Source organism: Ranitomeya imitator, chromosome 6, assembly GCF_032444005.1.
Source record: "Ranitomeya imitator isolate aRanImi1 chromosome 6, aRanImi1.pri, whole genome shotgun sequence".
NCBI classification, from domain to species: Eukaryota; Metazoa; Chordata; class Amphibia; order Anura; family Dendrobatidae; genus Ranitomeya; species Ranitomeya imitator.
This window is the reverse complement of record NC_091287.1, coordinates 381,096,466-381,113,168: the sequence shown is the minus strand read 5'-3', so window position 1 is coordinate 381,113,168 and position 16,703 is coordinate 381,096,466. Positions and strand designations below refer to the sequence as shown.

Genomic DNA, 16,703 nt, shown 5'->3' with positions numbered 1-16,703 from the left:
TCTGTGCTGAGCGCTTACATCGGGGGTTCTGTGTAAATGTGTTATATGTGATTCAAACAGAACCTCCGGCGGAAGATTCCCTATAATGAAGCAGACGGAGGCACTGTGGATGCCATAGGGCCTGTGATCCCGCAATGTCCATGTTTTTAGGATTGCATAAAAGTGCCGTCTGCCAGTTTTCTGCTTCTTTGAAAAGAACACTGTTGAACAGAGGCCAGAAGGAGTCCAGCGTAACTCTGCTGGTTCATTATAGTGAATGTATCCCTCAAAGGTTTCATCTGAATAGATTCACTCAGATTTAGATGGAAATCCCCAAGTAAGTGCTCAGCATAGGGCACAGGATAAATGTGACCCCAAACGTTATGTAAAATGTTCCCAATAAAAGCTTCAACTCAATCCATTAAAAAAAAGCAAGTCCCCTCTCAGGTCTGATAACAGAAACATAGGGGGCTTCCACACTACTGGTAGCACAAATGCTCTATAAAAGCTAAATGGCTCCTCAAAAGAAATTCAGCAAATTTTGCCCTCCCAAATCCACATGTCCCCTCCTTTTTGAGCCTCAGTGTACCTAAACCACATTAGGCTGTGTGCACACGTTGCTGATTTTTCGCGTTTTTTTCACTATAAAACCGCAAAAAAAACAGGATACATTATGCATCCCATCATTTAGAATGAATTCCGCAATTTTTGTGCACATGATGCATTTTTCCACTAAAAAAACGCATCACGGTACAAAACGCTGCATGTTCATTAATTTTGCAGGTTTTTTTTGCGGATTTCCCACTATATAATGCATTGGGAAATGTCCGGAAAAATCCGCCAAAAAAAAAGCACCAAAAACACGATAAAAACGCGCAAAAAACACATGCAGATTTCTTGCAGAAAATTTCAGGTTTTTCTCCGGAAATTTCTGCAAGAAATCCTGAACGTGTGCACATAGTTAGTGTCCACATTTGGCATTTCTGTGATGAGTGCCCTCCTAACTTACGAATGCATGTCTCCAGAAGCTTGCTCTGGTCACGACAACGTACTGGTCACGACAACGGCAGTTTACAATTTTCAGTAGGCAACATCCACTGCTGCTTGTTTCTGGAAAACGCCCATGGAGTCAAAATTGTCATTACACCTGTAGAAAAATTCCCAAAGGGGTATAATTTCCAAAATGGGATCACTTGAGGGGGATTCTGATCTTCTAGCAGTTTGGGGCTCTAAATATGGAGTCCGCAAACTAATCTAGGAAAATCTGTGCTCTTGGAGAACTCCTTTTACCGAGGTTTTTGCTATTTAATCGGAGTATAACATAGAGCATTAGACACTGATTCCAGGCACGTGTCACTTAATTGGCGATGTGCAACAAGCTTCTCCTGTATTAGCGGTCACGTGGTGCCGCCCATTACAGTGATGAATATGCGGCTCCACCCCTATGTTTTGTGTTTTAAGTCAGTGTTAATTTTGCAGTAAAAATTACGTGGCAATATGATTGTCCAGGTCTGTACACTTACGGAGGTGCCAAACATGCATAGTTTTTCTTTTTCTTAAGCAGTGGGGAAAAAAATTTACATTTGCAGAAAAAAAAAATTGCACGTGATGCCATTTTTCCTAGAGCCATAAAGTTTTAAATTTTTCAGAATATGGAGCTGTGTGAGGTTTTTGTTTTTTTTTTTTTGCAACCGAGCTAAAAAAAATTTTTAATTGACATCATTTTGGGGTTCAAAAGAATGTAATTCTGGCATCGTTTAATATTTTTTTTTCTCTTTGCACCATTTACTGAAGGGATTACCGTATATACTCGAGTATAATCCGAGATTTTCAGCCCAAATTTTAGGGCTGAAAGTGCCCCTCTCGGCTTATACTCGAGTCATGATCGGCGGTGGGGTCGGCGGGTGAGGGGAAGAGAGGAGTGTCACATACTCGCCTGCTTCCGGGGCTCCTGGCGCTCCCCCTGCCTGTCCCATGGTCTTCGGGTGCCGCAGCTCTTCCCCTGTTCAGCGGTCACATGGTACCGCTCATTAAAGTTATGAATATGGACTCCACTCCCATAGGGGTGGAGCCGCATATTCATTCCTCTAATGAGCGGTAACTGTGACCACTGACAGTGGAAGAGGCTGCGGTGCCCGGAGACCATCTGTACAGGATAAGGAGCCAGGGATGCCGGAGCAGTTGAGTATCTCATATTTCTCTAGTCACCTTCCACGACAGCCACTTCGGAGGATGTCTTCCCCGCCCTAATAGGGGACAGGAACACAAGAGGTTAAATACCCCTCCCCTTCCTGCACCGCCAGTGTTTTCCTGTCCCCTATGGGGCATGAAGAGATTCTGAAGGGGCTGCCGTGGCCGGCGACGGAGCTCCACTTACCAGGGCCGGGCGGCTTGAAGGTCAGGCTTCCCTCCTTGAATAATGCCGCTCCCGTCTCCTCTCTTCTGAGGGACTCTGGACCTTCCCGCCCCTCCGGCGCTCCCTTCGGGAGTAATGCGGGGCGATGACGTGCTTGCCGGGGGCCTCCTGCAGCCCCCCGGTTCCCTCCTCCCATGGCTGCAGCGCTGGAGGTGGCGCGTGTCCCGGGCTGTGGCCGGAGGCCTGATGACTTCCGGGTTAACGCGCGTCACTTCCGGTTCAATAAGGAAGCGTTCCAGGGAGCGCACGCCGGCCGGCAATGGCGTCCAGCAGCAACAGCACGCAATACAATCAGCGTTTCGGGGGCGTTCCAGGACCCACCCCAATCAGGCCACACGTGGGGGGAGGAGCACTACATGCTGGGACCACCGATCCTTTATAAAGAGATCCGGGTAGCAAGGTAAGCTGTCTGACTGTTAACACTGACGGACATGGACGGTGACAGACCCCCTTGCTCTGCATCTGCAGATGCCAGCGTTCCCCCTCCTACCAAAGTAGCAGGTGTCGGGCCCAGCTATCCCTTATATACATATGTGCATGCATGTATATATGTATATGTAGATATATACCTCTAAGTGGCTTAGCAAACCCCCTCTCTCTCTCTCTCTCTCTCTCTCTCTCTCTCTCTCTCTCTCTCTCTCTTAGGGAGAAAAGGTTTCCGACCCTAAAAAGTCAATACGCAAATGTAAAGTGTGTACGGCCAGACTCCCATCAACATACGGGAAAAAGCTCTGCCAATCCTGTACGGATGAGGTCCTGCGCGCTGAACAACCCTCGCTGTTGGATAGCATTAGATCCCTCATTAAAGATGAGGTCCATTCTTCTATGGCTACCTTCTCTCAGATGTCGGTGCCTCAGCCACCCCCTCCAAAAAAAGAGGAAAAAAGCCCCAGTAGAATCCGACCCGGACTCGGGAGAGATCCAGTCCTCAGGTTCAGAGGATAACTGGGAAAACGAAGGCTCCACTTCTACCCCCACCTGTAAATCAGAAAGCAAAAAATATTATTTTAGTTCTGAGGACATGAGTGACCTAATCGGTTTAGTAAGGAGCACCATGGGGGTAGAGGATGAAGAAGTTACACTCACAGTACATGATGAGATGTTTGAGGGTCTGAAACCCAAAGATCAAAAAGGGTTTCCAGTGCATAAGAATTTACGAGATCTAATTCTGCATGAATGGGACCTCCCTGAAAAAGGTCTGACTGTACCATCGGAACTAAAAAACCGATACCCATTGGATGGGGATAACTCCTTATGGGAGACCCCGAAAGTGGATGTTCAGGTGTCTAGGGTAACTAAAAAAACTGCCCTCCCCTTTGAGGACTCTTCGCAACTCAAGGATCCGATGGATCGTAAAATAGAGAGTTTATTAAAGTCCTGGGACACCTCCACAAATCTGCTGAAGTCTAATATAGCCTCTACTTGCATGGCCAGATCTCTATTTATCTGGTTACGCAAACTTGAGGATCACTTGACTCAAGGCACCCCAAGAGAGGAGATTTTAGACTCCCTACCCTTACTGCAGAAAGCAACAGGGTTCCTAGCCGATGCCTCTGCTGAATCGGTTCGAGTAGCCACGAAAGCTGCCGTTCTCTCTAACACGTCCAGGAGAGCACTCTGGATGAAATCCTGGGGAGGCGATTTTGTCTCCAAGTCCAAATTATGTAGCATACCCTTTCAGGGTCATAATGTATTTGGACCCGTTCTGGACGATATTTTGGATAAGGCGGCAGATAAAAAGAAAGCTCTCCCTCAGCAGAAAATCCCCAAAAAACGCTTTTTTCGTCCCTCCCGTGATCAATCCTCACAGAGAGGAAAAGGCAAAACGGGAAGGTGGAGTTATCCTAAGGGAGGCAGGGGAAAAAATATCCTGGCCCCTCAGGCCCAGCAAACCCCAGATAAGCAATGACTGTACTCCGGTCGGGGGTCGACTCTCACGATTTTTCACCGAGTGGCAAAACATCTCCACAAACCAGTGGGTCCTTCGTACCATTCAAGAGGGATTAAAAATAGAATTCGTGAGACCACCCCCACAATGCTTAAAGATAACCTCCCTTCAAAACCCAGATCTCCAAAACTCATTGTTACAAGATCTACAAAAACTAATGCAATCAAATGTGATTTCTCAGGTGCCGAAGTTAGAGGAAGGACGTGGTCATTATTCACGCCTTTTTCTAATAACCAAGCCGTCGGGGAAAAACAGAATTATCATAAATTTGAAACCCTTAAACGAATCAGTCCGATACAGGAGATTCAAAATGGAGACAGTCAGATCAGTAATCCCCCTCATCGGTCAAAATTGGATGATGGTAACTGTGGACCTGAGGGATGCGTATTACCATGTGCCAATCCATCCAGAGCACAGGAAATTCCTCAGGTTCGCAGTCTCCAAGGGTCACCAAATCAAACATTTTCAGTTCAATGTTCTCCCCTTCGGCATCTCTTCGGCCCCTCGTGTTTTCACAAAGATTATGGCGGACGCGATAATCTTCATCCGTCAACAGGGAATATGCATAGTCCCGTATCTAGACGACCTGCTTATCATGGCTCCATCTGCCTCCCGTCTGGAAACAGATGTATCAAAGTCCCTAGAGATATTACAAACCCTGGGTTGGATCCCAAATCTGGAGAAATCGGAGGTCCATCCCTCCACAAGAAGGAAATTTCTGGGGGTGCTACTGGACTCGGATGTAAGAACATCTTTTCTACCCAAAGATCATCAAATCAACCTTGTCCGCAAGGTAACAAAGTTCAGAGGCCAGCGTGCACCGACCCTCAGAGAATCGATGTCTGTACTAGGGTCCCTGACCGCATGTATACAATCGGTTTCCTGGGCCCAGGCTCACACACGAACTCTCCAAACTTATGTTCTCCTACATTCCAGGAGACGACAGACTCCATTGAGTCAGAAGATATTTCTCCCTGGCCATGTGAAATCAGCTCTAAAATGGTGGCTAGATTACCAAAATCTCCAGAGAGGGGTCAGTTGGGACCACCTTCCCCTAAAAACACTCCGCTCAGATGCCAGCAAAAGAGGCTGGGGTGCGGTGGTAGAGGGTTTCCACTTTCAGGGACAATGGACATCGAACATCAGCAGCAGCTCCTCGAATCTAAAGGTACCTTCACACTAAACGATATCGCTAGCGATCCGTGACGTTGCAGCGTCCTCGCTAGCGATATCGTTCAGTTTGAAACGCAGCAGCGATCAGAATCCTGCTGTGATGTCGTTGGTCGGGGCTAGAAGGCCAGAACTTTATTTGGTCGCTGGCTCTCCCGCTGACATCGCTGAATCGGCGTGTGTGACACCGATTCAGCGATGTCTTCGCTGGTAACCAGGGTAAACATCGGGTTACTAAGCGCAGGGCCGCGCTTAGTAACCCGATGTTTACCCTGGTTACCATCCTAAAAGTAAAAAAAACAAACGCTTCATACTTACCTTCCGCTGTCTGTCCTCCGGCGCTGTGCTTTCCTGCACTCACTGTGAGCACAGCGGCCGGAAAGCAGAGCGGTGACGTCACCGCTCTGCTTTCCGGCCGCTGTGCTCACAGCCAGTACAGAGAAGCACAGCGCCGGGGACAGACAGCGGAAGGTAAGTATGAAGCGTTTGTTTTTTTACTTTTAGGATGGTAACCAGGGTAAACATCGGGTTACTAAGCGCGGCCCTGCGCTTAGTAACCCGATGTTTATCCTGGTTACCGGCATCGTTGGTCGCTGGAGAGCGGTCTGTGTGACAGCTCTCCAGCGACCAAACAGCGACGCTGCAGCGATCCGGATCGTTGTCTGGATCGCTGCAGCGTCGTTTAGTGTGAAGGTACCTTAAGAGAGTTGAAAGCTGTGGAGGAGGCCCTAAAGGCATCATCGGAACTGATCAAAAATCATCACGTTCGTATTTACTCGGACAATATGACCACAGTAGCCTATCTACGACACCAGGGGGGGACAAAGTATGCCTCTCTAAAAGAAGTGGCTGCAAGAATATTTTTCTGGGCAGAGAAAAACCTTCCATCGGTCGCAGCAGTACATCTGAGGGGATTGGACAACACTCAGGCGGATTTCCTCAGCAGGAAGGACGTTCATCCAAGAGAGTGGTCCCTAGACCAAGCGGTGTTCCAGTCCCTAACCGAAAAATGGGGTACTCCAGAGGTGGATTTATTCGCCAACAGGCAAAATACGAAGGTAGAAACATTTTTCTCCCTTCATCACATAGACAAGGCACAGGGAATAGATGCCTTTTCACACTAATGGAGATTCAACCTTGCATATGCCTTTCCTCCCATTCCCATGCTGGCGAAAACTCTGCAAAAAATCAGGACAGACGAAGTGACCACAATCTTGATTGCCCCATTGTGGCCCGGGAGGAGTTGGTACGGCACCCTATTAGATATGGCCCTGGAAGGTCCCTGCCTTCTACCTCAAAAGACCGATCTCCTACACCAGGGTCCTCTACTACATCCGGACCTAAACAGATTGAACTTGGCTGCATGGCTACTGAAGCCACAATCTTAAAAGCTAAAGGACTCTCAGATGACGTAATCTAGACCCTTCAAAAAAAGCAGAAAGGCGGTAACCAATGCCATCTACACTAAGGTCTGGAACAAAATTTCGTCCTGGTGCTCCCCAGAAGTTCCAGACCCCTTCAATCCTGATATAGCGAGGATCTTACAATTTTTACAAAAGGGCTTGGATATAGGCCTTACCCCTAGCACACTCAAAGTGCAAGTATCGGCCCTTAGTAGCTTTTTTGACTAGAATTTAGCCAATCACCGCTGGATCAAGCGATTTATGACAGCCGCATCCAGAATTCGTCTTACACTCCCTAATAGGGTACCCTCCTGGGACCTCCATACTGTACTTAACGCACTAACCCAGGATCCATTTGAACCCCTGGATAAAAAACTTAACTTTAAAAACAGTCTTTCTAGTCGCAATCACGACGGCTAGACGTATTGGTGAATTACAGGCCCTGTCAATACAGGAACCCTATCTAACGGTCACTGCGGATAGCATTGTACTAAAACTAGACCGGTCCTTTTTACCTAAAGTGGTCTCGAATTTCCACAGAGATCAGGACATTCTACTACCTTCTTTTTGCCCAAACCCCTCCAACCCTAAAGAACAGACCTTCAACACCTTGGATGTTCGCAGGGTGGTCCTATTTTACTTACAACAAACTGAAACCTGGCGAATTGATCAAAATTTATTCATTCAGTTCTCAGGACGAAACAAGGGAAAGAAGGTGGCAAAAAACACCATCGCAAACTGGATCAAACAGTCTATTTGCTTGGCTTATTCATCGCAGGGTCTGGATCCACCTGCCTCTCTGAAAGCACACTCTACCCGAGCAATGGCAACATCGTGGGCAGAGAGGGGGAATGCCTCATCAGAGCAGATATGCAGAGCCGCCACCTGGTCGTCCATCCATACGTTCACCAGACATTACCGGCTAAATTTCAATAGGGATTTAACGTTTGGTAGACTTGTTCTGCAGGCTGTAGTCCCTCCCTAGAGAAATTAGCTGTTTGTACTACTCCGAAGTGGCTGTCATGGAATGTGACTAGAGAAAATAGAATTATTCTTACCGTTAATTCGGTTTCTAGGAACCTTCCACGACAGCACTAATTTCCCTCCCTACCTGATATTCTTATTGGATGATTCCTGCACTTTTGTGGTAACTATACATGCTACTGTGTCCAGGAAAACAGTGGCGGTGCAGGAAGGGGAGGGGTATTTAACCTCTTGTGTTCCTGTCCCCTATTAGGGCGGGGAAGACATCCTCCGAAGTGGCTGTCGTGGAAGGTTCCTAGAAACCGAATTAACGGTAAGAATAATTCTATTTTACCTGTCCACGTTCCACCCGCCGGGCGCCGCTCCGTCTTCCGCATCCTCTTGCAGTGACTGTTCAGGTCAGAGGGCGCGATGACGTACTAGTGTGCGCGCCGCCCTCTGCCTGAACAGTCAGTGCGGAGAGACGCCGAGGAGCTACGGGCAGCAAGAGAAGTGAGTATGTAATTTTTTTTTTTATTGCAGCAGCAGCATTCTATATGGCACAGATTTATATGGAGCATCTATGGGGCCATAATGAACGGTGCAGAGCATTATATATGGCACAGCTTTATATGGAGCATCTATGGGGCCATAATGAACGGTGCAGAGCATTATATATGGCACAGCTTTATATGGAGCATCTATGGGGCAATAATGAACGGTGCAGAGCATTATATATGGCACAGCTTTATATGGAGCATCTATGGGGCAATAATCAACGGTATGGAGCATTGTATATGGCACAGCTTTTTATGGAACATCTATGGGGCCATAATGAACGGTGCAGAGCACTATATATTGCACATCTTTATATGGAGCATCTATGGGGCCATAATGAACGGTGCAGAGCATTCTATATGGCACAGCTTTGTGGAGCATCTATGGGGCCATAATCAACGGTGCAGAGCATTATATATGGCACAGCCTTATGTGGAGCATCTATGGGGCCATAATCAACGGTGCAGAGCATTATATATGGCACAGTTTTATGTGGAGCATCTATGGGGCCATAATGAACGGTGCAGAGCATTATATATGGCACAGCTTTATGTGGAGCATCTATGGGGCAATAATGAAATGTATGGAGCATTATATGTGGCACGGTTTTATATGGAGCATCTATGGGGCAATAATGAAATGTATGGAGCATTCTATATGGCACAGCTTTATATGGAGCATCTTATGGGGCCATAATGAACGGTATGGAGCATCTATTTTTATTTTTGAAATTCACCGGTAGCTTCTGCATTTTCCACCCTAGGCTTATACTCGAGTCAATACGTTTTCCCAGCTTTTTGTGGCAAAAGTAGGGGGGTTGGCTTATACTCGGGTCGGCTTATACTCAAGTATATACAGTAATTTGTTATATTTTGATAGATCTGTGCTTTTTACAACCTTCTGCATTGCAGAACTGATTAGGTCTTCCAGGACCCATACTACCGCTCTATACATGGCGATCGCATGAACGCTGGGTCTGGGAGAAGAGCTCATTTCAGCACTTCTACAGTGCTTCATTATAAATGAGTACACCCCCCTAGAAAACTAAGATTCAACGAATATCTCGCTAACCACTAGAACAATTTCCAAATGTTCTATATGACTTCCATATAACACTTTTTTTACCCCATAACGTGAATGTAAAGTTAATACTAAAACTTTCACCCCACATCAGATACTACATCGAATACTTTGTATGGCCGTCATGATTTTAAAGGACCGCAACAAGTTTTCTAGGCAGAGATTGAACAAGTTGGCGACATATTACAACTTCCATCTTTTTCCATTCTTCAAGACCTACCTCTTAAAGGTTGCATGGAAAGTGATGGTCAACTTGTCTCTTTAAATTCCCCATAGGTTTTCGGTTGGGTTAAGATCAGGAGACACTTGTCCACTGAATCACTTTCACCCTGTTCTTCAGAAATGCAGCAGTGGCATTAAATTTGCGGTCTGGATCATTCTCATGCTGGAAAAGTTCACATCTTCAATGGACACAGTGATACTAGCATCTTATAGAGCAGTACATCTGTGAGTTCATGAAGCCATCCATGAAATGTAGCCGCCTGACACCAGCAGCACTCATGCAGCCCCATATAAGGGCACTGCCACCACCATGTGTCACTGTAGGCACCATGTATTTTTCTTTGTACTCCTCACATACGAGACGCAATCAGTCCCAAAACCATTTATCCTGGTCTCATCACTCCATAGCTTAGGGTCCCAGTAGTCTCCATATTTTTCAGCATGGGCTTTGGCAAATTGTAATGAGGGGTGCACTTTTGTGCTTGGGCTTTGAGAGAGTCTAAATTTTGTATGAAACACAATTGCAAAAATTGCAAACTTATTTTTAGCCTCAATTACAAGTATTTAAGACAGAAAAGTTTCCAGTTGTGCACAATGACTTTAAGCTGGCAGCCAGAACCTTTGATTTTTAACCAGTTTGCGACTGCCCATTGTAGATAGAGAAAATAGTAGAGAAAAAGATGCATGCTAAAAAAAAAATAGGGAACTCCCAGGAAAATATGTACCGTAACACTTTAACTTTTATTAATGTAAATAACAAATCGCATTTAAAAAAAACAAAGACCTGTTCAATCGCTGGTTATGCCCTTGATATGGCAGTAACCTACCTCCACAGAAGTTCACAAAAATTCAAATGACAGTACATCTATAATATAACGCTGGGAGCGTCACTCTGTCCGAAGCCTTTATAGACTGCGCAGGCGCAAGCGCCGGCGCAGTCTGGCCCCCACAGAGTGACGCTCCCAGGAGATCGCGGTATGCGTAAGCACTGAACGCATACCGCGATCTCCACCGGAGAGTCAGGGACCGCCAGGAGGGTAAGTATATTCACCTTTCCCCGTTCCAGCGCTGCGTGCGGCTCCTGCTCCCGGCTCCTCTGCTGTGACAGTTCAGAGGGCGCGATGACGCGCTTAATGCGCGCCGGCGCCGCCCTCTGACTTACCAGTCACAGGCAGAGGAGCCGGAGTGTGTCTTCAAGAAAATGGCGCCGGAAAGCGCGGACTGCGCAGGCGCCGATTCCTGCTGCCGGAATCGGCGCCTGCGCAGTCTGCGCTTTCCGGCGCCATTTTCTTGAAGACACTCCGGCTCCACTGCAGGTGTGTCTTCAAGAAAATGGCGCCGGAAAGCGCGGACTGCGCAGGCGCCGATTCCTGCTGCCGGAATCGGCGCCTGCGCTTTCCGGCGCCATTTTCTTGAAGACACACCTGCAGTGGAGCCGGACGATAGGTGAGTATGGTATTTTTTTTTTTTTTTTTTTATATGGCAGCAGCATACGGGGGCATACACACTGGAGCGTCTTATGGGAGGCATATAATACAATGGTGGCGCAGGATGGGAGCAGCACATGACAGAACGGGGGCAGGATGGCAGCAGCACATGACAGAACGGGCGCAGGATGGCAGCAGCACATGACAGAACGGGCGCAGGATGGCAGCAGCACATGACAGAACAGGCGCAGGATGGCAGCAGCACATGACAGAACGGGCGCAGGATGGGAGCAGCACATGACAGAACGGGCGCAGGATGGGAGCAGCACATGACAGAACGGGCGCAGGATGGGAGCAGCACATGACAGAACGGGCGCAGGATGGCAGCAGCACATGACAGAACGGGCGCAGGATGGCAGCAGCACATGACAGAACGGGCGCAGGATGGCAGCAGCACATGACAGAACGGGCGCAGGATGGCAGCAGCACATGACAGAACGGGCGCAGGATGAGAGCAGCACATGACAGAACGGGCGCAGGATGGGAGCAGCACATGACAGAACAGGGGAGCAGGATGGGAGCAGCACATGACAGGATGGGAGCAGCAAATGACAGAACGGGGGCGCAGGATGGGAGCAGAACATGACAGGATGGGGATGCAGGATGGAGCAGCACATGACAGAATGGGGGCGCAGGATGGAGCAGCACATGACAGGATGGGGACGCAGGATGGAGCAGCACATACCAGGATGGAGACCATATACCAATATAAATGCTTGCCACCCGGGCGTAGAACGGGTTCAATAGCTAGTTAGTATATAATACCAGCAGAAACATGTCATATACACAAAGATTTATGAGAAAACAGAACATTGATATGTACTTACTGAATTGTTAAACCCATGAACCCATAGATATGCAAAAAAAAAACATACACAATATGAAGACAATAAAAGGCTTAATAACCCTATTCGCAACACCATGTCAGTATTTAAGGGATAGCAGCGGTGACTGAAATACAAAAAATCGCAGCTCTGTATAAAGATGTATATAGCAGTAACATAAAGATAATGAGTCTAGCTCAATATTTCGTGAATATGAATAGGGTGTCACAAAATACATGTGGAACATGTAAAATATCAGAAATAACTGTTTGCATGAATCATAACATATAGATACACGGATATCCACAATACACGCATAACAAAGGTGAAGTCAGCTAAATAGCCTAACACAAGCCATAGAGATACTGCATAGATGTAAAGTATAAATATAATTACCAGACAGGAGGACCCGGGGACCCACCACACCCGACGCACGTTTCGCACTGAAATGCTTCGTCCATGCTAGACTCATATTATCTTTGTTACTGCTATATACATCTTTATACAAAGGTTGTTCCTGTGTGGGTCCCACTGTTGCTGCTGCACTTGTGGTCACTGCCCCAAATCTTTTTATGTATTGTTTTTATGTATGCTTTCAATAAAGTTTATTTATTTTTATTACCTTTGGCCTAGCGTGAGGGTGTTCTTGTTGGTATTCATAAAGTATAAAAAATAAATAAATATCAATAAATGCGTATATTTATGGAAGAATAAAAGTACACCTATTTGGTATGGCCGAGTCCTGAATGACCCGACCTATAAAACTCACACTAATTAACTCCTTTAGTGCACAGTGGTTAAAAAAAGGAAAAATTGCAAACTATGCTTTTTCATCATACTGACGAACAAAAAATGGAATAAGCGATTAAAAAAAAAGTCAAATGGAAATAATAATGGTATGCCTGAAATGTCATCTCATCATTCAATGAACAAGCCGCCTTACAGCTCTGTCAGCATAGAAATAAGGTATAGCTCTCAGATTAAAGCGGTGCAAAAACAATTTTTTTGCTATAAAGTAGTTAGTGTAAAAGCAGCAAAACATTTTAAAAATTGTGATATCGCTGTAATCATACTGACCCGAACAATAAGGCTGTGTGCCGACGTTGCGTTCATGCGTTTCTGCCGCCTTTTTTGCCACAGCGGAAACGCTAAAAAACGCATTCCCATGCAATCCTTTGGGATTCCGCAGTTGCTGTGCCTATGCTGCAGATTTTCCCGCTGCGGAATCGCATAGCGGTAAAATCCGCAGCATGTTCATTATTTCTGCGGAATCGCGGCAATTCCGATGCCATAGGATTGAATTGAAACACTCACTTTACGCATGTGGCTATGCCCACTATGCGTAAAGTGAGCGCTTCATGTGCGGCTGGTACCCGGGTCTGGAGGAGAGGAGACTCTCCTCCAGGCCCTAGGTACAATATCCATGTAAAAAAAAAAGAATTAAAATTAAAAATATGGATAAACTTGCCTTCTGATGGCCCCCGGAGTCCTCCCACCTCTCAGCGGTACACGCGGCGGCTTCCGTTCCTAGGGATGCATTGCACAAATTACTTGGGATGATGACGCGGTCACGCGACCGTGACGTCACAAAGATCCTTCGTGCAAAGCATCCCTGGGAACGGAACGTACCGAGAGCGCCGCTGAGGAGATCGGGGGCCGTCGGAAGGTGAGAGTAACCATATTTTTATTTTTAACATTCTATCTTTTACTATTGATGCTGCATCAATAGTAAAAAGTTGGTCACATTTGTCAAGCACTATGCTTGTGTGACCAACCTGTCAATCACTTTTCCAAGCGATGCTTCAAATCGCTTGGAAAAGCGCAAGCATTCTGCAAGCTAACAACGCTCATGTTTTGCGGGAAAACGCATGCGAATTCCGCATTCGTTTTACCCGTGACAGGGAGTTGCGGAAATGCTGCGGACATTTCCGCAGCATTTCTGCAGCGTTGGCACATAGCCTAAAGGTACCTTATCAATTTTACCACACACAGAACGGCATTTAATAAAACAAAACCTGAGTTGCTAGTTTTTGTTCACTTTTTACGGGCACTAAAATGTACTGGGCGCTGCTGCAACATCCATTGCTGCTGCTTCTTTTTTTTTTTTTTTTTGGATAACACCCATGGAGTCAAAATCATCCCTGCACCTGTAGATAAATTACCAGAGGGGTGCAATTCCCAAAATGAGGTCACTTAAGGGGGGATTCTGCTGTTTTGGCACTTGGGGCGCTCTGTATATGGCATCCACAAACTATTCTACAATAATTTCTCAGTCAAATAGTGCACTGTCACTCCCAAGTCACGCTGTATGGCTAAACAGTACTGTATTGCCACATTCAGCAGAAATTATGTGACACATTTTAGTGCCATTTTTACCCATTTCCCCTTGCCTTGTGAAATCGGGAGCTAAACAATTTTTTTGGTGGTAAAACTGTAATTATTTTTTCTTCTCCGCCCAATGGTATAAAATTCTGTGACACATCCGTGGTGTCAGTATGATCACTGCATCCTTAGATAAATTTGTTGAGGTGTAGTTTGTAAAATGGGTCACTTATCGGGGGGGTTTCTGCTATTCTAGCACTTCAGGGGCTCTGCCACTGTGCCAAGGCACCCTCAAATCATTCCAGCAAAATGTACACTACAATATGGCCCTTCTGAACTGTGAAAACTACTTTTGAGACACAGTGCCCCCACTTATGGGTTATTGATGTACTGATAAGAAATTTGCGTAACAAATTGCACGGTTTATTTTCTCAGATTACCCTTTTTGAAAATTACAAATGTGGTGTCAGCAACATTTTAGTGGAAAAAATAGTAATATTTAATTTACTCATCCCAATGTTATACAGGTTTGTGAATTGTGTGAGGGTTAAAAATATTCACTGCTTCCGTAGATGAATTTCTTGAGGTGTAGCTAACAGAATGGTCGCTTGTGGTAGTTTCTGTTGTTTTGGCATGTCAGGTTATTGGCAAATGTGACAGGGTGTCCGCCAGCCAGAATTGTGCTCCTTCCCTTCTGAGCCCTGCCATGCTCCCAATCAGTAGTTTGGAATATAGGAGTACTCTAGAGAAAATAGACACCAAAATTGCTTGTGCATTTAATTCTTGTTACTCTTGTGAAAATAAAAAAAAAAAACGGGGCTAAAACATTTTTGTGGGGGAAAAAAAATGTCACGGCTCATCGTTATAAAATTCTGTGAAGCTCCTGCGGCTTCAAAGTACTCACCACACACCTAGATAAATCACTTGAGGGGTCTAGTTTCCAAAATGATGTCACTTGTGGGGGATTACCACTGTTTAGGCACATCACCAGGGCCTCATCAAAAAAGCTACATGGCGTCCGCCATCAATTCCAGCCAATTTTGTATTCCAAAAGTCAAATTGTGCTGCTTCCCTTCTGAGCCCTTCACAGCAAATTCTATGGTGCATTTTCTCTTACTCTTGTGAAAATGAAAAACTTGAGGCTGAAGTAGCATATTTGTGGGAAAAAGTAAAACGTTCATTTTTTTTTCCTTCCTTATTGCTATAATTCCTATGACCAACCAACATCTTTGATGTGGTTTTCAGCACCTTGAGGGGTGCAGTTTTTAGAATGGTGTTTCTTTATTTTTTTCTGTTATACACTCTTCCCAAAGTCACTTTAAATGTGATGTCCCTAAAAAGAAAAAAATTGGTGAGTGGGATCCGTTGAAGCGTTCCGGAGTTGTTGCCACCTAAAGTGACATTGGTCAGAATTGTAAAATATGGCCTGTTCACAAAGGCGAAAACTGGATCTGGCGCAAAAGGGTTAATGGATGTTTTTGTATAGCATTTTATTAATTTTTATCAAAAAAGAAACTTATTATTGTTCTGCAAGTAGTACCAGCATTTTTACAATGTTACCTTCTGTTTCCCAGAGACGTCCTCATACAAGTGCTTATAATTTTTCTCTTCTCTGTAAGCTTAGTACTTATTAAAGCTTTCAGATGAGTCCTATCTTGATATATATGTAACAAGTCCTTACATACTAGTAATTGAATGTCAATACCTTAAGGCTGTGTGCACAGGTATTTTTTGCAGTTTTTTTATATAAAAAAAAGTTGCTAAAACCGCCAAAAAAAATAAATACATTAAGCATCCTATTATTAGAATGCAATCTGAAATTTTTGTGCACATGTTGCGTTTTTTTCCGCGGTGGAATCACATTCCGGAAAAAAACGCAGCATGTTCATCCTTTGTGCGAAATCGCGGGGATTCCGCACACATAGGAATGCATTGATCCGCTTACTTTTTGCATGGGGCTATGCCTACCATGCGGGAAGTAAGCGGATCATGTGCGGTTGGTACCCAGAGTGGAGGAGAGGAGAGTCTACTCCCGGCCCTGGGAATCATCTAATTGTTTAAAAAATAAAATAATAAATCGTGATATTCTTACCTTCTGGCGTCCCCGGCAGTCTTCCCGCTCCTCATGATGCTTCCGTTCCCAATAAAGCATTGCGAAAATGACCTGTGATGACGTAGCGGTCTCGCAAGACCGCAACGTCACCTGAGGCCATTGCCGCTAGGCATTATTGGGAACGGGAGCATCACGAGGAGCGGGAAGACTGCCGGGGACGCCGGAAGGTGAAAATATCATGATTTTTTTATTTTAACATTCTATCTTTTTACTATTGA

At 45.6% G+C, this 16,703-nt stretch overlaps 1 protein-coding gene across 5 annotated transcripts in view; it reads left to right on the top strand.

Moving 5' to 3' along the window:
• Positions 1-16,703, top strand: part of ANKRD12 (ankyrin repeat domain 12) — a 198,865-nt gene that overhangs the window by 171,852 nt on the left and 10,310 nt on the right. The gene's annotated exons all lie outside the window — the stretch shown is intronic.